Here is a 14,510-nt window from a genome sequence, read left to right on the forward strand (position 1 = left end):
TCCGGGCCCATACTGCCAATGTGAGCACAAGCATTCATATTTATTCAAGCAAGCATATGTACAACTGCTAAACTAGTGACCTAGTTGACTGATATCACATACCTTGAGCGAAAGCTCCATCGTTTAACTTCACAAAGATCCAGGTCAGTCACTGACGACTGGTGGCTTTCTGCATAGACACTTCATGCAGGTCAATAGAGAAAGTGTGACAAAAACACCTGTGTTTACATTGAAGGAAATGAAGGTTGGAAATGGTTCAATGTTTTCCTTTTATTACAAACAGAGACAGTTACATCAGATGTTGCCAATCGTTGAGAAAATTAGCACAAAATACACATTAGGTTTGAACAAATTGTATGTTTCAAGCTGTCTGCTGTTTTTGCAAAACATGTGGATCAAACGACAATTGCATTATACTTATTAGAAGGGTTATTGTAATATGTTTTAAATCTTATGATTGAATCCTTCCTCCACTCACTTCAGTCACCTCACCAAAAAGAAGTAAAATGATAAAATGCTGAGGCCACAGCCATGCTACCGAAATGTGTGTTGTAAACTGACAGCTATACGTAAAGAATCTCAGATGCATAAACATTAAATTAACTAATCGAAAACCTACCTTTACCACAGTGATGTCTGCCTGGGGCCCACTGGCCAATCCTGCATCCTGTAGAAATAAAGGAATCAATCGTGAACTGCAGCTTGTCCTGTTGCAGCCTTGGGGTTCTGGAGGCAGCTTCCCATGAGAAAATGAGAATGACACAGTAGGCCAATGGATGGAGAGGGGTGGCTGAAAGACCTTATAAATAAGTATATTATATATACAATTTTATAACACCAGGCCTAAAAAGGGACGCACCCCCCCCCCTTCAAATCCTCAGACTGGAACTAAGAAACAGCTATAATTACACCACACACAAGGCCCCAGTACCACTACACCTGCTGCATTATTGATTGCTCCGCCTCTGACTGAACTTCCAAGCAGGCCTTCTCGTTGAGGATAGAGCCTGGGCTTCTTTCAGATTGTGTCAGATTGTAACCCTGGCCCAGGCACTTTCAGGCATGTCTGGCAGCATGATGCATTTTACTTTTGAAATGCATTCAATTCATTTGAAAAATTAGGCACCTGGGGTCACATGTACGACGGTTTTTAGCAGTCGCAAATGGAGATTCTGGCAGTTTGCGTCCACTAAAAAGGGTTGTAGCATATATCAACCCTATTTTGCTAGTCGGTAAGCTGTTACTGACTCGCAAAATAGGCTTTGCGAATTGCTATTAGGAATGCGGTTGCAAAACAATTACCGTTTACCGCCGACTTCAAGTGGGTGGTAAGTGACATGCAAATGGAAAGGGGTCCCCAGAGGACCACTTCCCCTTTGTGATTGGCAGTGAAAACATTTTTTAAGAGCAGGCAGTGGGGACAACTGCCTACTCTTAAAAAATGAAACTGAAATGTTTCATTTTTCTTTTTGAAACATATCCCGTTTTCCTTTAAAGAAAATGGTCTGTGTTTTTTTTTTACAGACATGGGGATTTTCTGTCCCCCGCAGGCCGCTATGCCAGTGTTATTTACCAATCCCAATGGGTCGCAAATTGCGACCTGCCTTATGAATATTGAGACAGGTAATTTGCGACCCTATTGGGAATCACAAAATGTGTCTGAGACACATTAGCATATTCCATTTTACGACTCGCAAATCGTGAGTTGCTAAAATTTGCAAAGTCGAAAAAGGAAATGGTCATGGTGCAGTTCGGGTTCCTCAATTTCCCCCTACTTCCACGGACAGAATGATTTCTCAGTCACACACACACACACACACACACATCATACGCTGGTGGGGCCCATAACACCAACATTCATTCTATCAAACTATCCGCGCCTATAAAGAGACAATCAGTTCCGAACCACACTGATTTCCTTGATGGAAGAACCAATTTCCCTGAATCACCCTAACGATTCCTCCATCAAATGGGTCGATCGAATCATTTAGTTGTTTATTAGTTCAATGATACCTTAACATTCTAAATTAATCAATAAACATTTCAATGACATAATCACCCGACACATTAATTCAAATAATGATTTTCTTTTATCTAATTTAAATGCAGGTTAAATCTTAATAATGCAATATCATCTTTACCAATTCTGGCTAATTGTCGTTTTTTAAGTCAGAATCCGGTCCTCAGTAAAATTGTCAAAGTTCTTGTTCTATCAAATAGAGTCACCGTCCTCTCCGTCAGCATAAGGATCTCTGATCATCGGTTCTCCGTCAACAGCTACTCCACACAACATCATACCACCTCTCTGGTCTACCAATATTTATACTAAAATTTGCATATTGAATGTTACATTTCTCATTTCACAGTACTATGATTGGCTGAATTCAAATATATCTCTGCACATCAGGAAACATTTGTAGATCTTCCCATGCAGTAAAAGTCTCAAAGCGAATGTATGGGAACGAGTAATCCGTGGTCCTAAATGTATCTGTTCGTTGAGAACAGGTCAGGTTCAACAGTTCATATTTTCAATTGCAACATTTTCTTCACATTGAAGTACCGGGGATTTTAGGACCCCAGCGGTGCCAGGGATAGCACCCTATGACTTCGGGTTATCCTGTTGCTGTAGTATTATAAAAGACGCTCTCATGGTAATGCAACAAAGAAACTGGCAGAAGAAGCTGAAATATGAAAAATACATCTTTATTAAACATTAAATGAGTGAGACTACGTCGCACAGAAGCCTTAGCAACTGAATGAGGCAGTCTCCAGAACAGAAACCAGTCTCCTTTTTTATGGAGAATGTTACGCTCTGGGCAACACCGCCCTTCTCTTGCAGTTGGTCATTCACATATTTTACTTCAAAGAACAAGCAGAGTCATGATTGCAATCTCACATTTCAGTTCAGCCAGCCCGCAATTATTTACCCAGCAAGGCTCAGATCCCACATCAGATATCAACTGACCCCAATAAACATGAGCATCTCCTGTTTTGGGAAACAAGCCATAAAGCAGGAACAGTCAGGTGTGAAAGAGATTAGCCGGAGGCTTGTGTGAGATGAAAAGGCTTTATGGTGTGTCAAGCCCTGATGCTAATCACAGGTGGCCAGGGGACGGGGAGCTCGTGAGACCGGACTGACCTGGTGCAGCGGAGCCAAGCTGCCCAGGTCACAGAGAAGTCAAAGGAAAGTACATGTGTTCTGGAGGCCAGTATTTGTTCTTAGAGTGTAGTCTATGTGTGGGCAACTATAAGATGGCCACCGCTCCAAGATGGAACCCACGGAGTCAATGTATAATAACGTATACATAGTGCATTTGGCAATGGGACGTTATGCAAAGCGCTTGTACATACTGCATTGACCAATCGCGGTTTGCTAATACATGAATAAACAGGGGTAGGGCCCTGTCTCCTACGTGGTCCCAAATACCAAAGTACGACAGACCCTCCTTTTGCCCTTACATAGGCAATCACTATACTCATACTGATCTTAGTCCAGGTCTATATTCACCAGATCATCAAGATGTTGCTGATGGAGCAAAATCCTAGTACTTGGACTCTCTCTCTGGACAGGTCTCCTTGAACACGAAGAAGCACAAAGGCCACATATGGCAGGACAAAATAAGGAATACCTCTATCTAGGTGGCATAAGATCACACCCCCAACAATTAGTGATGTTCACTACTAACTAGTGTCGATGCAGAAGCTGTATAGAAGAATTGCTTACGAATTCTGATCTTTTAACCTGCTCATGTTCAGGAAAAGGGTGAAAAGAGTGCAAAGAAACAGTAGTGGAAAAAGACATAGGTTGGGAAGCGGGTGCAGAAGTCAATTGGGTAGAGAAAAACAATCCCACCCATAAATGACAATGTCATGTTTAAAAAAGACACTGGAAAACTCGTTATTAAAAACATATAGACAACGGGGGAAAGTAGTGACCACTATTACAAATGAAATAATAATTTTTATGTTCAGGTGAAACAGTGGTGACCCTCATCAATGCTCTGAGGTGAAAAGGGGGTACTCTTTCCACAGAAAATGGACTTTATTCTGCTTATACTGAACAGAATAGTACTTTAAGACAATGCCAGCAAAACAATCAGTTTCTAACACCTAGTCTATACCATCACACGGAAACCTTTTGTGAAACCAACTATGCCCAGAGTCCATTCAAAAAGCCTCTCTGGCAGGCTTCTATTGTCCATCAAATCTTCTTCTGTTGTTTTCTTTTGCATGGGCCTCTTCATTCAAGCCTTTCATGAGAGAAGTACTATTTAGTTGGAGTGCCCTCCTGGCAAACACCCACAGCTCACACGAAAGTCTCAATGTCCCAAGGCAGTGCGCCAGTATCTTTCCTTTGCGGCAGGCACTACAGGTAGTGTGCTCTCCATTGATCAAGGGCACAGGTCATCTCGTGCAGATTCGGGACCATTCTCAGACTCCAACACTCGTCACTCAGTGTCAGAGGACGCTCAGGCTGCTCTTCCATGGGCACTGGAATGTAGTGCCTTCTGTCAATCTTGGATCCGCCGGTGCACTGCACTTTCATTGAAGCAAAGGAAAAGAGGGGGGGTGTGTGGCCAAAAACTCAGGCCAAGGGGCTCAAGGGACTGCACACTGTCAGAGGTTACCAGCACATGACAGGCGCTCTTTTGCACTGGAATTCTGATTCTGTGGCAAAACCAGCTCCTCCTTCTTTTCTGATGTTGAACGCCTTCTGATGAAGCAAGTGCGATGCTTTAAACAGTTCGTTGTATAACAAGGGGACTGTAAACAGGTGGCCTGCGGTCCTTCAAAGGAGTGGCCACACGCCATGGGACAATTTTGGTCCAGAATACACTGTCTTTCTCAGGAAGCAATACAAATAAAAAGGCAGTAGGCAAAACAGTGCCTCTAAGCTTTTCAATTGGGTTTCCGTGTGAGAGCCTCCATCATCTAAGGGTAGATAACTACACGAGAATTCTATCTAAAATGGATGTCTTCACATATGGTGGCATTGTCTAATAGGGCAAACACATTTTTTTTCCTGAATGATTACATATAAGTGTTTCTAAATTCATTATCTAGGACATTTCAATAGAGAAATCACATGGTACAGATTATCATAGGCATGTAGAAACCTTTCATATCAGGTGCACTAGGCAATACACAGGCTAATAGTCAGATATGAAAACAAAAGACAAGAACTAGAGGGTCCTGATATTTGCATGATTAGAAACTTCTGATCCCACCGAAAATTAAAGCAGCAGGAACAAAAAGGGTAAAAACCACATTAAAAATAGACATTGAAAATTTGTCATGTTCAAAAAGTAAACGTAAGATATCTCCTTTTGAGATGGAAAACTTGTCTTACTATAATATTGAGTCAGTTAGCCAGTCTATCGCTATCCTGACAGTCAGGCTGGAAAACATTGAAGCAGGCCTAAGGAAAATTCTTGGAAACCAGTCTGGTCATGCAAAAGGGAATTGTACATAATATGGGGGTTCCTGGTGCATCACTGCAGTCTGGAAGTATGTACCTGAACAATACACCTACAATAATAAATGGGCTGACTGGTGAAAGGAATACGGAAAAGGGAATTGGAACTAGGACACAACTAAAATCCCCAATCACTAAGCATAATGCGACATTGGGCAGGGAAGAAACAAAAGCAATAAAAAAATAAAAATCTATAGGAAGGACAAGAATTTACTTGGGTGGTAGTCAGGCATGTGACAACACCAAGAGTACGGGTGATACACAAAAGGCCAAAGTCACATACGTTTTAACTCTACCGCTGGCGACTACACCATATACGGTAATCTTAGGTAATGTTCCAGTTCCTTCTTCAGGGAAAAATGAAAACCTAGTTTTCTTTTAAGAAGCAAAGGCCATATGCTACTTAGGAGACAGGACACCATTACCTAATGTAATATGGAAATTAGGCCACCTTGAGTCACAGTGACACACTTTGATCCTGTAGATCTCTTTTAGTTTTCTGTAATACCATTATAGCCAATTTAGACATGCACTGGTAAAGTGCTGCCTCTCATGTTCACAGCATGAAATATCATTAGCTGTGGAATTTAGTAACCAGAACAAGTTCAACCAACTGTTGCGTAGCGATGGGCATCGTCATGACCATCCCCTCACAATATAGGTAAACTTGTAATAGTATCAAAAAGCAGCAACAAAAACAACGAAAACATGCAAAAAATAATAAAAACGCACAAAACGTCAAGCCATCAGATATACCTGCTGTATATCAAGCACAAAAAAAAGGCATAGACAAAACAATAGCATATGTAATAAGCGGTGACACACAAACACCATGTCATGTACTTTATGCACTGTAAAACTGCAGCCCAAAACCCAATATTTGGGCCTGTTTAATTTGTCAGGTTTAAAATACTTACCCTCCTTTTTGACAGTAGATCACCAGGCAATGGAAATCTGCTGTCAAATATAACTTTACTGTTTCTCTTCGAACATACAGGACCAGCAAGAACAATTCATGATAGCAATTCGTTCACATGTAGGCATGTAGCCTTAAAAAAAATGTAGAATCTTTTTGTCTGTCTAAGACTTAATGCAACACTTCGTTTTCTGTTAAAGAAGAGCAACTATAGCAGGCATCATTCTATTTTTTTTTTTAGAGCACCAATGTATCAGCAAAGCATTTAACATGATGTTTGGACTTTCAAAGAAAACCCCTTTGCTATATTTTCCCTTTGGAATTAAGTTCTTTAGTTTTAGTGATGCTATGGAGAAACCAGAAACCCCACCTTTAGAGGCCCGTGTAGCAAGGGCATTCTGCATTCCACAGAGGCAAGGCCCTAATTTAAAAGGTCATAAATGTCAACTCCATTGTTTACGGGAAAGATAGCATCTCAGCAGCGTGACCGAGCCAGCCTCTGCAGCTCTCCCAACCCCCAGCTTCTGACACTCTGAATTCGTCAAAGCCAGAAGGCCTTCCTATTTCCTCCTAACTTGCAATAATTCGCTCTATGTTGAAAAATTATTTCTCCTTTTTTAGGCGCTAAAAAAATTATCCCTATTCCCAGATTGTTAAACTACATGTACTGTGAATAATTTACAAAACTTAATAACACACATACCAGTTTTTAGAATAAATGCTTGTTGCAATCCTATGCAATGGTATACATTTCATCAACCTTAAATGAATGAACGTCTCAGTAGGCCCAGCTAAAGTTAGACTGAACTCCAGCAAGTGAGACCGCTTTCTGCCCCAGTCCACTGGCAGTGTGAATTGTATTCGCAATGAGTTTTGATATTTTCTTCATCATTTAGTCATTTGCCTTTATTCAAGCTCTGTTTGTCGCTTTCATATTAGCATATGAAACTCAGTGCCTCCCGCCAGGTAATTACAATATTTTCACCCCTACTGCTAGAACCTGCAATCTCATCTTTCCCCTCCTACTTACTCAAACCGGTACCACATTCCTCTTTATTCCCTTCGTCAATACAACCTTCCTCACGCTACTCTTCATGTCTTTATTACTCCCCTTCATCATCTCTCTTCCCTCCATGGCATTGTATTTTCCCAATTGTTCTTCTCCTTCCTACGTATTACCCAGTTCCTATAACCGTAGTTCTACATTTCTCCACCCCTCTATCATTACGGACTTGATCACGTACCTGCTCACAAACATCCTCTATTTCCTTCATCAAAAAAGAATTCTCCATTTCTTTTTCTCTATGTGGGTGCTGACTCCATTAAGGCCGTTTTTTATTAACATCAAATAGTTGCGGGTTGCGACACCATATTTTATTTAATTTCCCCAAGTTTTTAAAAAAGGTCTTGTTTTTCATAGCGTGTTCAGTAGTATCGTGACAGACACAGCTAAAGTTAGAACCTTCAACCCTGATATTAAAACAAGCCTTTGTACTGGCACATTGACTCATTGAATCATAAGAAGGCACAACCTGTAAATATATATCAAAACCTAAACGTATGCATTTACTGAAGCCTGAGACACTTTAAACAGTACTCTGAATGAAAGAAAATGCAATTGAAACAGTCTTTTTACCCAAATTCGACTTTGATATTTTAAGCATTAAAAAATGAATATCCTACAATTTTCTTGCATAATATGCATTACCAGAATGTCTATTACATAACCCATGAGTCAGGCATTGGAAATAATAACTTATACTTTATAAAAATGAGCTTGTTTGCGCCTGCGCCAAGGGAAAATTGTACGCGCGAATGCTTGTTATTTTAGTGATGCAACACAACTTAAATCAAATTTTAATGCTAGGAGGTCATAGTATGAGTATTAAGCTTTATAAATATCAAAAAACGATTTTGAAAAGCACTTATTTTTTTTAAATAATTTTTCCCATGATTAATAATTTTCTTTTAAAAAATCCCAATTATTCGTTTTTGTGATAATTCCATGTATAAAAAACAAGCTGCATCTCTTGCCTATCATTTTGGACACATTTAACTCACAAGCCTAAGCGCATAAGCCCAATTTGAAACGCGTCACATTTTTGCGCCACTTTCATTTAAAAGGACGGTTCTGCCAAATTCCACCCGTGTTCAACTGGGAAGGTGCTGGCGGAATGAACATTTCTATCAAATATACTGCAGCTGAAAAGTTTGCCTGTGAACATCTAATACAATGCATCTAAGGAAAATGCTGTAAATTTATTTACTTTTGCAAAAATAGATAATTTCGTTTTTGGGGCCTGATTTATATCTATCGAATGTGTTTCTAATTTTATCCTTTAAGCATTTAACGGCAGTCTTGTATATGTGCACAATTGCTCATTCTATAAATTAAAGAGCAACACATAGCTATTGTAGCACATCACATTGTTCATTTCTGGATTTTTGTTTTAAGTTTCTACTTGATATTAATTAACCAGCAATCTACTTAACAGACTGGAAACATCAGAAGACCCACAAACACACATTGAGCTCATTTCAGACATAAACAGAAAGGGGTTAAACAGACAATACAGCGCGCTTTAGCCATTTTTCATAAATAGCGCCGTCGCAATTTACTTACGGAAGTTGCACTAATGAAAAAAACCACAGACATTTAAACACACAGTTGACTTACAAATCAATACGGATGACAGAAAGAAAGAACAGCTCACAGACTATACTTGAAACAAACCATTTGCAAATACTAGTTGTAGGTCATATTTACAAGCAACGCTTTTCAATAGTGTTCCAAAAGGCTGCATAAACAGCCCCACAGACAGATGCATGTCCAAGAAGTAGTGAATGTGCTCAATTCACTAGCTTTGCCTAGCAGAACACCACACAAAATTGTTCTGCATATCTTCATTCATGAAACTGTGCAGAACGAAGGATCCTTGTTTTGTATTATGTCATATTTTAATTCCCTGGGGATACGAAATCACCAAGGAAGAAATATGTTTTTAAATTTAACCTATTTAGATATTTCCTACACTATGGTACCTTTCAAAACAAAAAGCAACACATTTTTCCATGTGAGCTTACAAACAGGCATGCCAAAAATACTGCGGAAAACGCAAGTATTATAATCAAAACCAAATGGAGAAATATCTCCTCATTACCTGCCTACGCAAATTGCAATTCGCATATCCAAACCTATACAAACCAAAAGCTACATTTCCAAATTTGCTAAGATCAGGCATCTTATAGCTCACTAATCTAGCTTCAAACTTCAAGGGGTTATCTCTACCAATACACTCGCAAATATGCGAGACCCTCGGTTTTGGTAATTGCGATGACCAAATCAGAAACCAAGAAACCAACCCCTCGGCTTTGGTAATTGCGATAACCAAATCAAAGACCCAAAGAACCAAAGGAGTGGGAGCGACCCATTTATACGTAACTCTTACTTTTATTAATCAAAAGGTTATCCAAATTCTAACTGTCAAGTTCTTCATAACAAAACGTCTTTTATAATACTCACGCCAAAAAGGGTTCTAATCGGGAGTGACATCTTTTGGAGAGTCAAAGTCAGAAAGATCAGAGATATACTGGGCTGCAGAGACAAAGAATCCCCCAGAACCTCGGTACCTGCTTAGTGGATTTCTGTCCTGTTCTCCCCAGTAGATTTCTGTCCTCTGACAAGATCGCTCCTCCAGATAGTCACTTGTATTGATGCCACGCTGTCGGGCGCCAACTGAAGTACCGGGGATTTTAGGACCCCAGCGGTGCCAGGGATAGTACCCTATGACTTCGGGTTATCCTGTTGCTGTAGTATTATAAAAGACGCTCTCATGGTAATGCAACAAAGAAACTGGCAGAAGAAGCTGAAATATGAAAAAGACATCTTTATTAAACATTAAATGAGTGAGACTACGTCGCATAGAAGCCTTAGCAACTGAATGAGGCAGTCTCCAGAACAGAAACCAGTCTCCTTTTTTATGGAGAATGTTACGCTCTGGGCAACACCGCCCTTCTCTTGCAGTTGGTCATTCACATATTTTACTTCAAAGAACAAGCAGAGTCATGATTGCAATCTCACATTTCAGTTCAGCCAGCCCGCAATTATTTACCCAGCAAGGCTCAGATCCCGCATCAGATATCAACTGACCCCAATAAACATGAGCATCTCCTGTTTTGGGAAACAAGCCATAAAGCAGGAACAGTCAGGTGTGAAAGAGATTAGCCGGAGGCTTGTGTGAGATGAAAAGGCTTTATGGTGTGTCAAGCCCTGATGCTAATCACAGGTGGCCAGGGGACGGGGAGCTCGTGAGACCGGACTGACCTGGTGCAGCGGAGCCAACACTGCCCAGGTCACAGAGAAGTCAAAGGAAAGTACATGTGTTCTGGAGGCCAGTATTTGTCCTTAGAGTGTAGTCTATGTGTGGGCAACTATAAGATGGCCACCGCTCCAAGATGGAACCCACGGAGTCAATGTATAATAACGTATACATAGTGCATTTGGCAATGGGACGTTATGCAAAGCGCTTGTACATACCGCATTGACCAATCGCGGTTTGCTAATACATGAATAAACAGGGGTAGGGCCCTTTCTCCTACGTGGTCCCAAATACCAAAGTACGACAACGTTCAGGGGCATTGTCACCTCGCCCAGGGTAGTCTTCATGGGCATGGTCTGACAGGTCACACAAGGCACACGGTTGAATCAGTGCAGGCGCCTTTCTCCATAGTTCAAATAGTGAAGTAATGTACTTTAGTTAGGCTTCAGTCGGCGGCCATCTTTTGGTAGGCCAGAATAGTCAACTTAAGGAAAGAAACACAAAATCGTAATCAATACATGGAAATGATTAAAACAGTGTTATTCCCTTGCTAATACCCTTATGTGTGTGCATTTATCTAGCCATATGCAACATCCAAAGCCGTTAATGCTGGTTTATTTAAGCGCAAATCACAATAACATTACTCAAGCAACGTTTATCATTTTAATATGCAGACAAACTTAGTTCACTTATTATTTTAGCCATGCAATGCATTCCCACGTGTATTCTTTCTGTTAATAAGGTTGGTTTAGTTCTTTCACATCACACTATTAATTATTATAATTATTCATTAGTTGTTTTAATATACACATATATAAATGGATTGGGTATATAAAAAGAAAACATTTTACCCGCTCCATAAATCCCCCCTTTGGTGATTTTATCACCACAAAAAATCAAAACCCACAAAATCAATTTATTTTCCCCTTTTCTGGAAATTCGAAATGTTTTCTTGCTCAATTATAATTCGGTTTCCCCTTCATCTTCTCTTTTTGTTTTGTCATACATACTCTCCTTCCATTCTTCTAATTCTATTTCTTCAAAATCTCTTTCTTGTTTCTTTTCCCTCTTTTTATTAATTTCCCGTCTAATTTTCTTTTTATTTCTTTTGTGTCTGCAACACATACATCCTAGTCTAAGTATTAATAATATGAAAATTACACATGTTAATGGAAATAATATTTTCCCTAATATAGTACTACCTAATTTTCCTAAGAAAGTCTTAATAGCAGCCATTTTATTACTAATTTTAGTCCAGATACTTTCAACCTCCAGTGGTACTATTTCATCATGCAATTCTGTAATATTTTTTATATAAACCTTTAGATCTTTGCTTTCATCAGGAATGTAAGTGCAACAATGTTGAACTTTCAGCATTCCACAGACTCCACCCTCTTTTGCCAAAAAGATATCAAGGGCAAGTCGATTTTGCATAATCATAGCGCGCATAGCAACCATTTCAGTGTTTACCAAAAGAAAACCTCCAGCGGTGCTTGTTGACAAGCGATCCACTATGGTTGACAATTTTTGAATATTATTTGCATTCAAAGATATTCCCACTGCTGGTATCAAGGCTCCAAAAATGTCACCTACAATTTCTAACCAAGTTTCTCTTCTACTACGCATTAGTAGGTTATGTGATCCACTATTTTCTACTCTATCCATGTGAAAGATTTTTGGAAAGACCAGGCCAACATAACATGTGCCATACCAATGGTCGGGCAACCTGTAATAAGCCTTGTTCCCACAAATGTAGTATAATCCAGGAAAGACTGGATCTTCTCCGCCTCTAAATCCCCATCCGGATGCAATAAAATATGTATCATGGCACTCACTTGTCCCTATATAATAATAATCATATTGAGATCTTTCCCTCATAATACATAATTTTCCTTTCTGTGGTGAGTCTATAGCTATTGTTGGTTTAACTTCCCCCTCTGTCTCCCTTTTCCCATCTATGTTCCAAATATTTTCTCCTACTTCATGTCCTTCTGCCTTTTCATGCATTTTCAATCTCCTTTCTACGACCATATCTAGAAATGTTTTCTCTTCTTTCTTCAAACTGCAAGTTAAATTGTTTCTAAAAATGTATTCTAATGTTAGTTCCTTAGTCTCTATAAAAATTTCACCTAATACATTAGCAGTTTTAGCTGGATTCAATTCATTATTCATGGGCAATCGTCCAAGAATGTTATCTATATTAGACAGATTATATTCTAATTTCCCTAGTTGATAAAATATACTTGTTAAAATGCTACATGTTATTCCATAAGTTGCTGGGAGGTGATGATAAGTCACCCCTTCTGAAACAGAGGCAGGTAACTGCATACAGACGTAGCAATCCCTTACATCCATGGTTTTTACATATTCATACAATAATTTTGAAAATACATTGCTAGAAAAATCAGTTATAGACCTATCCTTATGTATATGTTCAGTGCTTGTTTTAAATGGAACTACTTTTGGTGAACTTTTCACTATGTTAGTCATATTCTCTGTATGCCCTTCTAGTGTATCTAAAGTTACTTTGAAAGAGATCAAAAGAGCGAGTACGCTCCATAGAAGCATTAACAATCCTGTACAACAGCAACACATCTTGCACCATCTTCTCATAAAGGTACATCTACTCTTGTTATCATCTATGTTAGCCATCTTGATAAATTGACCGTGTCTTTTGACTTAGCCTCTTCTACTCCACTCCTTGCTCCTTCACCTGAAAGAGCAAATCACTTATCAGGTTAACCCAGTTCTTCAATTTCTTATTCAATCCTTTATATTTTCATACAATGATCTTCTTGAAATTACTCAGTTTGGCATCTCATCGTTTTTCATTTCCTTTTCGTCATCCACATACAGAAATTCCTGAATTTCCGCTTCTTCTCCAATATCGGATAGGATAACTCTCAGGATTTCCGCTGTTTCTTCTTCCTCCACCACTTTCAGTAAAGTCTCCTCTGGATTTCCTTGACTATCCACCTCTTCTCCTTGTTCAGGCAGTGCCACGTACGTCCATTCAGGTGACTTATACTTCTGGTTGGGTTTTCTTGATCTTTTGCTTTCCTCAGACACCTCTGTCTCACCCTCTTGTTCTTTGAGCTGACTAGTCGCTTCATTCACTTGTTCTGCTTTTGTGGGTTTGACTCGTGTCAATCGGTATCTCAGTCTCTTTATTTTGTTTGGCCAAAGGTCTCCTTTAGCATTTCTTCTTAGTTTACCTTCTTTACTGTTTCTTTCCTCGATCCAAGTTCTCTTTCTCAGAACTCGACCCTCTGGTATTTCAGTTTCACTGTCTTCAGATTCTGTCTCGTTTGGCTTTTCCTTTTCAACAGTTTCTTTTTCCACCTCTTGTGTTTGCCCTACTTCTGTCCCTCCTCGGGTCTCCGACACGCAATCTTCCTGCTGACTACTTGTCCCTTCACCTAACTGGGTGTTGCAGTTCCCTACACCTCCTCGGGGATCCTCTGCAATCTGTCCCTCTCTCTGTGTACCTGTCCCTTCTTCTCCTTCAAGAATTTTCTCCGGTGGAACTTCTCCTACTCTTTCATCTGGTGTGAATGTTACTTCTGTTGAAACATTCTTTTCTTTTCTTCTTTCTGTGCTCGCCACTGGCGTTTTGCTCGTTTCCAGAATTTGAACTTTCTGAAATCTGCAATCTCTTTCTCAGGATTTCTTCTCTTGGAGTTGGAACTAGTCTTGGCTCCTTCTCCCCCCTTTCAGGATTTTCTTTTGTCTTTGAATTCTCATCATCTGAATCAGCACTTGATTCCGAAGCATCAAAATATTCCTTTCCAATGCTATC

The sequence above is a fragment of the Triturus cristatus genome, chromosome 8 (assembly GCF_964204655.1).
Source record: "Triturus cristatus chromosome 8, aTriCri1.1, whole genome shotgun sequence".
NCBI classification, from domain to species: domain Eukaryota; kingdom Metazoa; phylum Chordata; class Amphibia; order Caudata; family Salamandridae; genus Triturus; species Triturus cristatus.